Source organism: Amblyomma mixtum, chromosome 8 (assembly GCF_055824585.1).
Source record: "Amblyomma mixtum isolate Tamu chromosome 8, ASM5582458v1, whole genome shotgun sequence".
Classification (NCBI taxonomy): Eukaryota; Metazoa; Arthropoda; class Arachnida; order Ixodida; family Ixodidae; genus Amblyomma; species Amblyomma mixtum.
Window position 1 is genome coordinate 27,215,294 of NC_143019.1, and position 12,351 is coordinate 27,227,644.

The following is a 12,351-nucleotide window of genomic DNA, read 5'->3' on the forward strand; positions in this document are numbered from 1 at the left end:
AAGGACCTCCCAAATTTTGGAAGAAATAGGCCTAACCCGGATGGATTAGCGGGAATTAGTGAGTGGATTAATGTAGATTTGTGTAGATTAGTATGCGGATTAATGGGACTATACAATCTTGCACATTAATCGACCCCCTAATTCTAACTATAGTTAGAATTAGTGGGTCGATTAATGTGCAAGATTGGATCAGTTTAGTGTGATCCCATAATATAAAGCAATGGAATGTACTCGAACATTTTAGTCCTCAGATTTTCAAATTTGGCGGTGCTCATTACGTCACGATCCTCTCGACCAATCATGCAATTTCGTTACGGAAAAACCAGGTGGTTTTTTGCAAGACGATAACCTAAAGGCCTTGGCATCAACAACAGGAATTTGCTTTTCTCAGTTTATGTGCAAAAATGGTCTCGTAAAACTGCACTTGTGTTTCTTTTCTGGGGGGGGAGGGGGGGGGGGGGGGGGGCTTTCGTAGCATCTAGAAGTTCCAGTTTCACCGGAAAGAGCCTTTTTGTCTTTATATCGCGGCAGTCTATCGATGCAAGTCACCATTATTTTTTCCTAAGTGTTCCTTTAAGCAGTCGTTTTCTGTCTAGGGCCAATCAGAAAACAGCTCCTGCGTGTTTAGTTAGGTTAGAACGCCGATCGGCTCGCGGCGAATCCGTAACTACTGCGGCCTTGAGCACTTATTGTGTCACAGAGTACGGGCGAAAGCAAACGCAAGTGAAGCTTATTTCAAGTTAAGAATTTTGGAGAAAGCTGATTATCTGGTCCTTACCAAGCCGAAGCACGAACAGCGCATTAATGAGGTCGTCGTTAAATTTCCCATCAATGATAAACCTAGGCGTTGCAGAAAGGTACTAGAAAGGTACTGGGACGTTGCCGCAGTCTGCCATACGTCCCGGAATTGAAGATATTAGCGTGGAGAATAATTATCAGTTAGGTTCATGAGTTCGGTGCAAAGTAAGAATTTCAACGATATATTTCTGGTTCGGTTTTATCTTCCAGTCTTTATCGTTGACGTTATAAAAATACAAGAAAAATAACTCTTTTGCAACAGTGAACAAGGACAGAAGAGAAGCCTGCAAGGGTCGAGGCTTGGTGGGGGAGGGGGGCTCCCTTTTTCCCCCACTTTGTTTTATTTTTTTTTATTTGTGTCATCTCTATTACTGAGTTATTTGTGTATGATGACATTTCTTAAGTTCCGGTTTACTTAAAAACGTTTGCTACATTCAGCTGTATATCATGAGGCATCATACCTATATGTTCGCTCATCGTTCGGTTATTTAGGATCATCTAGCCTATTCCTCCTTTCCCACGATCGCTGCACTTGGGACGCCCTTATGATGAAGTAGGAGGGGAATAAAACTGCTCATTGCCTTGTTCCTGCCAAGATATGGAACTGATCATTCCTACTTGAAGCGATTAGATCGTTAGCCTTTGAAATTTTGTGTTTTCTTGTAGTTTGTTGCAGTGCTGTGTGTGTGTGTGTGTTTTGTTTTATCGTAATCGGTGATGTTCCCGTTCCTACCGAATTCGATGCGTTTAAAATGGGAACAAATCTTTTTACGATCATTTTCGGCTAACCGTTCTATTTCAACCACACAGTGATGTTAATATTAACTGCTAAGTGATTATCTGCTGATATTTGTACTGGCAGTTTTGTTTATGATGAATGCTATTGCGACTGACTAAAAGTTCATTTTTTTTCGCTTACTTCCAGGTTTCTACGACGGCGTGATTGGCCAAGCACCTCCGGGACACTGGTCCGGTCTGCGCTAAAGCCAGTGTAAGATGGTTCGAAAAGGGTCAAGACAGCATCCCTCTCATCACAGTTGGACAGGTTCTACCTGCAATGTCTCTGTAGTAAGCGACGACTCTTCCCGGCTTCCAAGAAAGCGACCACACCACTCGTGAATGACCGCGAACCGACAGACAAAACGCCTCGCCATCGCTTCTTAGCGACACGCAAGAAACACCTCCTAAGCCTAACGTGGCGTCGTTCAGAGAAGACGAATTACGTCTGCTCCCAAACCGATCGTTGTCTTCGTCGTCTGCGGTTAGCCCCATCCTTTCCAACGTCGTCTGCTTGCACCAAGAAGTTTTCGCCTGTGCTTTGGACGGTGCTTTGTTGGGCCTCGCCGTGAATAACACTTCTTAGTTTGTTTGTGTACGTGTTCGACCGGTTCGACCTGCAGTGCGAAGCGGAAAAGAAGTTCTCATTCCTGAAGAACTAGCGTCTGCTCGAAGAAAGATAGCCTGTCAGCACTTCTGGGAAGCCGGCTGACCTGCATCGTGAAAGAAAGGCTCCGGTCGGCAATTTTCGGCCCCTCGCCAGAGCTGCGAAGGAGTCGGTTTTTTGCCTCCGGGTAGCTTCAACTGACGAAAAAAAAACGGTTAGTTCCCTACTATTTCTTTCTCTTCCGCTGTTTCTCACAATAGGAAGTGCAGGGTGAAAGTCAGATCTGCTGACCTTGCTCGAAAGGTAAACTACTCAGTCCTAAACGAATGCGATGAACAAGCATGGCTGCATTCACATTGTTGAACATTTACCCGACAGAACTGCGAAAGTAATTACTACTCCGGCTAGCAAGCTTTCCAAAACATACCGAAACCCTAACACGCCTTTTGCAAAGTTGCATTCGCGGTTCTTAATAGGACGGCATGTCAAAGGGCGAGTGATTTCACGCCTTTTAAACGTATAGTGGTTTAATAAAAAAAAAGCGTCCTGAAGCCCACAGCTCCTTGTTGGAACGCCGGCAGGTTCTAATAAAAACAAATGCTTTTGAATATACGGTCCTGGCAGCTCACAAAGGCAACAACGAATAGAAATGAAGACGGACACGATGCTGGCTAATAAGTGAACTTTATTCACCAAGTGAAAAAGTATATAAGCTGCATAATGTTGCTGGCATCTACTTGAAGTCCCTCGTGCAATGACATGCGTTCACAAAAACAAAAAACAGCTAATTAAGGCCACATCACCACTGTGAATGAAGGAAAACCTGTAAAGGGGCTTTCCGTTAATATCTGATAGTATTTGTTTGACTTCAGTGTAAGTAAATATACAGTTAACGATGTGCGTACGTACAGCCGTGAGAAATATGAAAGATAAGGAACGTTTTGCATAAAAGTGCGAATTTTCTTGTTATTTCGCCGCTGAATTTGAGAACGACTTTTGGATATTATGCGCAAAGAAGAGAATTCGATATAAAGCTGAAAAAACTGCGCTTGTAGAGCATACTTATGGCGCAGTCAGTAAATGAGTGCTAAATCTTCGTACACTCTAATGTCACTCGTGACTGTAGTCCTGAAGCAAACACACTGGGCACAAGAGAAGTCGGTCGGTGCGTGAGCCTAGCGACTTTAAGAATGTATACCGTTGGCTTTTGCGAAGAGAACATTTCTGCTCGAATCTTGTATAACGAAGACCATCGTCTTTGACAGTGTATAGCGAAAGCTACACTCCATGGTGCTGCAAAATACCACCCGAAATGGTTCGTAGTCACTTGCTTGGGCGCAACGTCCACCGACTTGATCGACAAACTTCTGAATACTTCTGTTCCTCCCGTTATGGTGGCATTAAGCTTTATTCTGTTATTATGCGCTTCAATTCCCGACTATAATCCTACTTACGAGATTTCGCCGCTGTGGGTGTTGTGCGAGCGAACGTTGGAATGGTTGTGTTCGGGTGAAACTCAAAGCACATACTATACAATATTGATTGCGCCCTGAACACCGCGGCGATTCTAAGGCAATTTGGAGGTGTTTTTCTTTACCTTATGACGAGAGGTTACATGCAGAATAAATCTGGCTTGTACAACGCTGATGTCCACGTATTCGTAAAGTTTTTACATACCATTTATGTCCGTACTCCTGGCCAGCTTTCTATATCTTTTCAGTTTTCAGACCAGAGCCGGTTTGATATTGGGATTACTTGCATTCGGTTCCATGTCCTCCTTACCGCTCTCCGCGCCAAACGCCTAGTCTTGACGGCGGATGCAGCGTGGTGTCGCTCAAAGCAATTATGGAAGCGAAAATAATAGAAATGGAATAAGAAGTGAATAGAATCAGAAAGCGGTATGATAAGCAAGTGCCACTTGATTAATTAACGAAGCTCTTTGTTTACGCGTATTGCGCCCGCTAAAAAAGGCGGACGAAAAATTCAGGAGGCACTTTGACTGTCTAAAGTGCGTAGAGGCGAAAGCGTTTTCAGCACCACTTTGCCTATGTGACGTCACCACTGGATGGCATCACACATAATTGATGAAGTAATGACAAATTATTAATTAACAACTAATTACTGATTAATCACTTAGCCCTAATTGACTGCTAATTAATGGCGCTTAAGCTTCGCCTTTAGGAGTGGAACGCTACAGCGTGTTGTAGCGCTGCCAGGGAGTCCACGGAACGCCACCATCCCTTCGGCGCGATGCCTTGCCCTTTGAACGCAACGCTTTTTGAGGGAAGGAAACGGCGCTGTAATTCTCAGTCATCTCGGTGGACACCTTAACCGCACCGTACAAGAAGGGAGGAAGTGGCAGTGAAAGAAGAAAGAGGGGCCGTAATGAAGAAACTGAAAATTGTATTTGAGGAAAGGAAATTACGCAGTGACTGTCTCACATCTCTCGGTGGACACCTGTCAAAACGCGGACACATCTGTCGACACCGCTGCCGACACGGCTGCCGACACGGACGCAGACAAGGCTGCCGACACGGATTGCTAACGACAACATGAAGCATTAAAGGCTTTCGCCTTAATAAAACTGTATTGCAAGAAAAGCAATTCGCTGAAAGAGAGACAAACAAAATACGCATCTGCAATGGTATCGCCAATTCCGTAAGGGAAGTGTTCGGCGTGCGCGCACCTCACAACGCTCGTTCTCACGGTTGAAAAGCGCCTCACTTCCAACTACTTTAATTTTTATAAAAACAAGAAAAAAAAATCGTTCCTTTTCAAGAGGGGAAAGAAAGGACATCAAAAACACGAAAGGGGGCATACGTTCTAGACGAGGTCTCACTACGTCCGTACCTTTCTTCCTGTCTAGCAGTGCTCATTCACAGCCAGCGGCGCCTACGGCAGGGAATGACGATGATGGCAGTCGCGGTGGACGAGAACTAAAATAGGGAAAAAAAGGAAAGCTCAGTGCATCGAGATCCGTATTGAGTTTGCGTCTATCGAATTTCCGCGCGCACTTCACCGGTGCGCGTGCCAGACGAAACCAACGTGAGAGAAAGAGTATGTGAGTGTTTATGTGTTAGTGTATATGGCGAGGGGAAAAAGAGGGAGGGGGTACAGGAGGGCCTGATCGAATTGTGTGATGCCGAGAGCCGCGCTTCTGAGATGGGGAGTACGGGAAAAGCAGCGCTCGGGCGCAGCCGTTTATGGCGAGACAGCCACCTATATACAGCCTCTTTCCATCCTTCTCTTCTTCCCTCTTCACGTCCTCACTCCATTCCTCCCTTTTTTATGACTTCCTATATGGCCTATCTTGTCTGGCTCGGGAGCCTCTTTTCCCTCCTCGCTTCCCTTTACTTCCCTACTCACCACTACTTCCCTACTTTCTTCCCGCCACTTCCCTATATTCAAGGTACCATTTCCTTTTTTCCCTTTTCTTCCGGCACCTGATTCTACACTCGTACGTGCTGAACGGCGATCTTCGAGTTACTTTGGGCCGTCACGCTTTCCATTCCACTCTCTCTTGCTCGGTTACCTCCATCTAGCTGCTCCAGCCTCTCTCCGTATTTTTTTCCTTTCTATCCTTCTTCCCCATTTTTACAGTTCGAACTCGATGCAGCCTGGCTGCATTCGTCTTCACCGCTGCTCTTTGTCTCCCTGCTAGCAATCCCCATCTTCACTTCATTCGAAGAGTGCTTTGCGGATGCCTCCTTCGGACACGTACATTCCTTCCATCATCATCTGTTTTCCTGCTCTCTTACCTTACCTATGCTCTCCCGTACTAAAGCGTCTGTATCTTAAGCTAACACATACATCCATCTTTTCACTCGCTAAATTGACGCTTCCTGGGCTATGATCTCTTGTACTGAGCAGTCCAAGATTTCTTCTGAGCAGCTCGAGGGGGGATGCATGTGGAGTCGAAATACGTACCAGACACCCAATCACAAGACGGGTATCGTGGTTCTCTATCACTCCCTAACTCAGGGTTGCCGCCTGGATGGATTTTTTTTTCTGTTTCGTTTCTTTTATGTTCTTCGCGTTCCATTTTTTTTCTGCGTCTGTTTTGTGTCTTACAGGCATCGCAAACACCAAGCATAGGGGAATCGTCTTTTTTTCCTGTCTTCCATAAGGTGTCATCATGGCATGCTTGTGATCCGGCGCTTTTCTCCCCTTATCTAGCTTGTCTTAGGTCTGTTTTGTTTGTTTAAAGCGTCTAGTGAGTAAACTTTTCTGAGGTTCCTTTGTTGTTGTTTTTTTCGTGCTGTTATTCTTTATTTACAGTGCATACCGGCTTGACTTTACATCACCTCGACTGCGCTCCTCCTCCTTTACAAGTCATGCATTTTTACTTCTCTGTTTTTCAATAGAAAAAAATCTTTCTTCACGACAGTGGCACTTCGAGATCCTTGCTTGTGTATCCTGCACCTAACTTTTTGTACCACGTTGAAGTTCGTTACAAGCTGACAGCAGAACTTTTAACTCCATAAAAATTCCTCGAGGTCACTGCACAGCACTATATCTTGTAACTGTGCTTTTTCTTTCATCGAAGCAAAATTAAAACGCGTCCTTTCTTTTACAGTCTTTCTTACAGATCGAACGCGTTTTTGACATTCTGCAGCATTTAAAATGTGTCATGTACCAGGGCCACCCTTTATTACCATACGCGCACGCTGGCTCGTCAGGCATTCGCCTCGTAATATCATCTCACTCTTCAAATGCCCATAACGCTCAGTGGTTATGGTGCTCGGCTGCTGACCCGAAAGACGCGGGTTCGATCCCGGCCGCGGCGGTTGAATTTCTTTGGAGGAGAAATTCTAGAGGCCCGTGTACTGTGCGATGTCAGTGCACGTTAAAGAACCCCAGGTGGTCGAAATTTCCGGAGCCCTCCACTACGGCGTCTCTCATAGCCTTAGTCGCTTTGGGACGTTAAACCCCATAAACCAAACCAAACCAGTTACTAAGGCGAAAGCCTTTAATGGCTCATGCTGTCGTCCGTTAACAAAGCACGTCACACGCGTTTAACTCATGAGAGTTGAAATCTGGGTGAGTTGGTACATACTTAAGAAAAAACCAGCCAAAAGACGGGGACAAAGTAGAGACGAGGCCCACACAACGGCACACACAACAGTCGTTGTGTGTGACTCGTCTCTACTTTGTCCCCGTCTTTTGGCTGGTTTTTTCTTAAGCGTTTAACTCAGGAACTGAAAACGATAGAAGAAAACCAATGGTTGCTTCAGGCAGAGGAGCAAAAAATAAACCTAGAAGCCAAGTTTGATGACTGTAGGTTAATTGATTAATTAAAGGCAAAAAGGTCGAAATTGTGCCGAAAAAGCGTGGACGTCGATATAGCCACGGAAACAGTGTGACGTCACATCCACCGGAAGTCGTCAAGGCATAGTGAAAATTGTCCCAGAATGGCTGGAAAAACTTCGCATTTGTGTCAAATTATATTGAAAAATGTGTAATTAATCGTAATCAACCCTTAAGATCCCCGAAAGATGTATAATTTGAGTATTGATATAGCCACGGGAACGGTGTGACGTCACATCCACCGGAAGTCGTCATGCCATAGTGTCCTCGGCTTTCGCCTCTGAACACTTTAGTTGTCAAAGTGTCCATGCAATTTTTACAGACAAATCTATTCATTTATATCTGATAACAGGTCAGAAAAGCCATCATAGAGCCCGTACCGTAACGTAACGTCAGTTAACAAGGGACAGGATCGTATGGTACGTTCTCGTGAGCAATTATTCATTCATGCTGAATTTCCTTATTAGACCCTGATTAGGCACAGTCGATGCAAACCATGGTCAGACTGCTCACAAAGGAATCTCTCCTAGATCTATTGTTTTCTAGCCAGTTAAACAAAGCACCCATAGGCACATTCTTTCGGCTCCTGACGCTGCTATTTATGAAAAATTACTTTCATTTGCAACCAAACAACAAATTTGAGAATTTGAGCTATTTTCGGTACGAGGAAATTATTTTGTGTTCTCACGTTTCTTTTTGAAAGCACCAAGGGCGTCGGAGTTCGATATATTTTGTCAAGTTTACCACCGGGCCGCTCATTAACGAAAACACATATCACAATCCTCTCAAACAGACTTGTCAGAAAACCGACAATTTCTGGTCTGCTCGGCCTTCTGTACTTATTTCACAGATAAGGACTTAAATGGGCCTAGTGACCAGCGTAACATGTTATCATAGAGCGTACTTCAAGACAGTAATTTTGCACACTCTACGCCTTCTAATAGGTCTACCTTAATGCGTAAAATGAGCTAGGTCTATATGCTTTGGGTACAAGCGCGCAATATGTAGAAATGAAGGCTAGGAATGCTCATATTGACATATCTGCAGCAGTTTTAGCGCGAAATGGTCAGCGTCTTAATCTAAATGTCGCCTTCATTTCTTAGCGGGCGTTATAATATTTCAAATCATTTGTTTAGCTTCAAACACGTGCCCTCTTCTTCGACTACATTATTGTCCGATTCCACTGGCCTGACTGCAGCCGTCAGCTACTAACTCCAGTCCACCATCACAACAGCGTCCCATGACTCCACACCAACGAAAACGAAAGCCTCTTGTATAATACTGTGTTTAATTAGAATTTTTTTGATTACAAGTGTTACATCGTGTTCGACTGGTAACTTTTTACATATACTTCCCATAACTGCTGTCTTTTTTACATCACTAACAAACCGGGAGGTCCCACCAGTGGCCCATACCTTGATGCCTGCAACAAAGTATCGTAAACAACTTTGTATCGTGAAATATTGCAGATATTTACAGCAAACGTCAACAAAAATTCACAGAGGCGCTTTGTTGACCTAAAATGCGGTGAGGCGAAAGCCTTTAGAGCAGAGTTGCTGCCTGTGCCACTGATGAGTGGTTAAGATGTTAAGCTACGGCTCTAAGAGTGGAACGCGACAGCGTATAGCAGCGCTGCCAGGGAGTCCAGAGAACGCCATCGCCCGTTCGGCTCTACGCCTTGCTCGCCGATAAATTGGTTCTTGAGGAAAGGAAATGTATCTGTCTCGCATATCTCGATGAACACCTGAACCTCGCCGTAACGGGAAGGGAGGAAGGTTGGAGTGAACGAAGACACCGTATCTGGTCTGACTAGAAAGGTTAATTAGGTTAATCGGTTAAGAAAGCAATTAACTAAGCTCAGTACCACTTACTTGGAGTATCACTATACGATCCCTTTAATTGGTTGCACGGTTCCTAGCCAAAGAACAATTGGCCCCGTTTGAAATTCGCGTACTGTGACGACACGACCATTTCGACCGATTGAAAAGCATGACATTCCTGCCGACAACTCCTGCTTAGAACGATGAGGCATTAAAGGCTTCGGCCTTAAACATGGCGCACTATAAAGAGTACAGTGGGAGGCGCGTAGTTCGTGAGGCCGCGAGGCTGTCGCCTACGCTGAGACAGCTAGGTCTTCCATATTGACTGAACAGTCTCTACTTGTGTCAGCCGAGCATCGACCACCTTCCTCGCACTAAACGCAGCCTACTTTCCCGGAAAAGTTCCCAGCTCGATACGCATACCACTGCGCCAAGAGCGTTCCCCGTGATGCGCAAACGAGTTCTCAGGTATCGTTGGTGGCGTGTACACTTTGCTGTCTTCGCCTGTGCTGTTTTTTTTTTCATCTTTTTTCGATCTTTTTTTTCTGTTGCATGTTGCTCACCTTATGTGCCCCTCTTCAACAAAAGAAGTTGGTTATAACCTGTCTGTCCGGCTACAAACGAACTTAGTACACTACCTCGGATATAACGAGCCTTACTATGCCAACTCGGATGTAATTACTTTTTCGTGTGTTAACACAGGATATAACTAACCTTAGTACGTCACCTCGAGTATAAAGAACTTTGCTGTGTTAACCTCGGAACTTGTTTGTGTTAATTTCGGATATAACAAAATTTTACGTGTTGCCTCAGATATAACGAACCAAAGTACGCAACCTCGGGTATTACGAATGTTTGACTGCTAACGCAATTATACGATCCACCGCGAACTGCCTAATGGTTTTTTTTTTTTTCACCTGTTTGAGTTAGTTCCGTGAGGTGCTTCATTTTGAAAGTCGTTTTGCTGATACGCCGTTGAGTTTGAAAAGCAAGTTCTCCTAAAAGAAATCCTCAACACCTCCGCTTCCAAGTATAAGCGCGTAGGTGCGAAAACATGCGCGAACTGTTGGTTCACGACAGCAGCAAATACAGCCCGCACGACACGTCACAAAAGCCTTCTGAATTCTGTTGTCCTTCGAGTCATTGCCAAGCCTAGCTGGCGGTCCAAACTGTCGGTCTCTGATGCATCTGCAAAAGAATTTCAACTCGAAGTTTTCTCACCACCGTCTATCGCTTTACTTTGAAGGAAACGAAGAAATAGGAAACAGAGCGAAGTTAAAACTTTCTTGTATAAGCCACCGACTTACGTCGACTTGTCGGCTTCGTCGGATCAACAAGAATGCGACTGTATTGTGTGTAGCGGCCGAACTTCAAGAAGATCGGTCGTGCTCGACATGCCAGCCGCCTTTACGTATATTCATAATAACAGAGCAGTGTCCGCAAGTATTGCAGAAAAGCTGAAAACTTCGAAGCAGCGCTCTTCGAGGCGCCTTTGTTGTAGGAAGCGAAGCGTGGGTTTATACGAAACACCCGCACTCCAGTGGCATTTTGAGAATTCCTCCTACCTGAGCCGACAACGGGATCAAGAGAGCGGAGAAATACCTTAAAGTTGGAGCACCTTGCTTGATTTTAAGCGAAAAAAAATATGACGCAAAGTTTCTTGCGAGACCGTTCTTTGCTGTGGCTTTTAGAGCTAGATGTCCGATACCAGGGAGGTATTAAAGAAATGTTTGCGACGCGGAGACTTTCGGAGAATTTGCGTCAACTTTTGCAAACTTCAAAGCCATGTTTCGAAGAGAATTGGGCCAGCCAGGTGTTACACGTTTCTTAAATCTTTTGAAGTCCGAACAATGTTCCAGATTCAGGCTACTCGAGGAATTCGTTCCTGGGGACAAAATTGTCGGCGGATTTTTATTTGTGGCATGGTCTGCTACTTGCAGAAAAGATGTTGTTCTTTTTTTTTATCTTTTATTGTTCGACCGACCAACGGACCGACCGACCGACCGACCAAGTCACTGATTGACTGACTCTGACTGACTGACATGTGTCTGCGTGAGTGCTCAGGAACTTGTTCATTTTAGTTTGCTTAGCAACATTTAGTTTTTTTAGCTTACCCTCCACACGGCATTTCCTACTACAGTTAAGGTGACCGACGTTTCATTGCGACTTTAGATCCACAATTATTAGCGTTTCCCTTAGGGGTGTGCGAATATTCGAAATTTTCGAATATAATTCGAATATTATATTTTTAGTATTCGAATTCGATTCGAAATCCAAGTATTCGTGTTGTCTCGAATATTCGACCCGACGCGAATATTCGTATCTAGCCGAATATTCAATGTGAGCACCGGCGTTCATTTCGGTCCGCAAGCCCTATTGACAGACATAACAACAAGGCGGCGCCCAGAGCAATGCGCATTCCTTCCTCCAAGGGCCATGCCGTAGCTGACTGCGCTGGTGAGCTTCTTTGTGGCTATACCTGCGAAGCTGGTATAGTCAGAGCTGTGCACGAAGTACCTCGCAATACGTGCCGGTTCAGTGCCAAGTGAGAGGGCATTTTCTGTGGCTGGAGGAGTCGTTTCAGCCAGAACGGAACTACTTCTGCCTGACCATGTGGAGCAGCGGGTTTTCCTTCACGACAACCTTTCATGTTCATCCCAGCAACGCGCGTTCGTGCTGATGGCAAGCTAGCCTTAATCAATGCTGTGTACCAGCCATCTTCTCTGATATTTCCACTCTTCTAAGAATAATGTTCGAGACTGATACTTTTTGTGCAGCCACGCACACCTTTTGTGTTCATTTAATCATCGATAGTTGAACTGTGATGTTCTTCGGTGCTCAAATAAATGTTTTGTAGTGGTTAAATGCGTCTGTCCTTGATTATTCGATATTCGATTCGATATTCGGAGCCAAGTATTCGTATTCGATTCGTATTCGAAGAATTTGATATTCGCACACCCCTAGTTTCCCTACGTCACATAGGCACCATTTCCTTGCTTTTTGTTGCCTTGCTGGTAGCTTTGATTTTAGCAGTTGCTTTCC

The 12,351-nt window shown here is 44.8% G+C and overlaps 1 protein-coding gene across 1 annotated transcript in view; it reads left to right on the forward strand.

Moving 5' to 3' along the window:
- The first annotated feature begins 1,729 nt into the window (after positions 1-1,729).
- The window catches only part of mAChR-A (muscarinic Acetylcholine Receptor, A-type), a 106,217-nt gene continuing 95,595 nt past the window's right edge, over positions 1,730-12,351 (forward strand). Inside the window, exon 1 of the mRNA XM_089555575.1 lies at positions 1,730-2,396. The gene's annotated coding sequence lies outside the window, so the exon portion shown is untranslated. The remainder of the gene's footprint in view (positions 2,397-12,351) is intronic.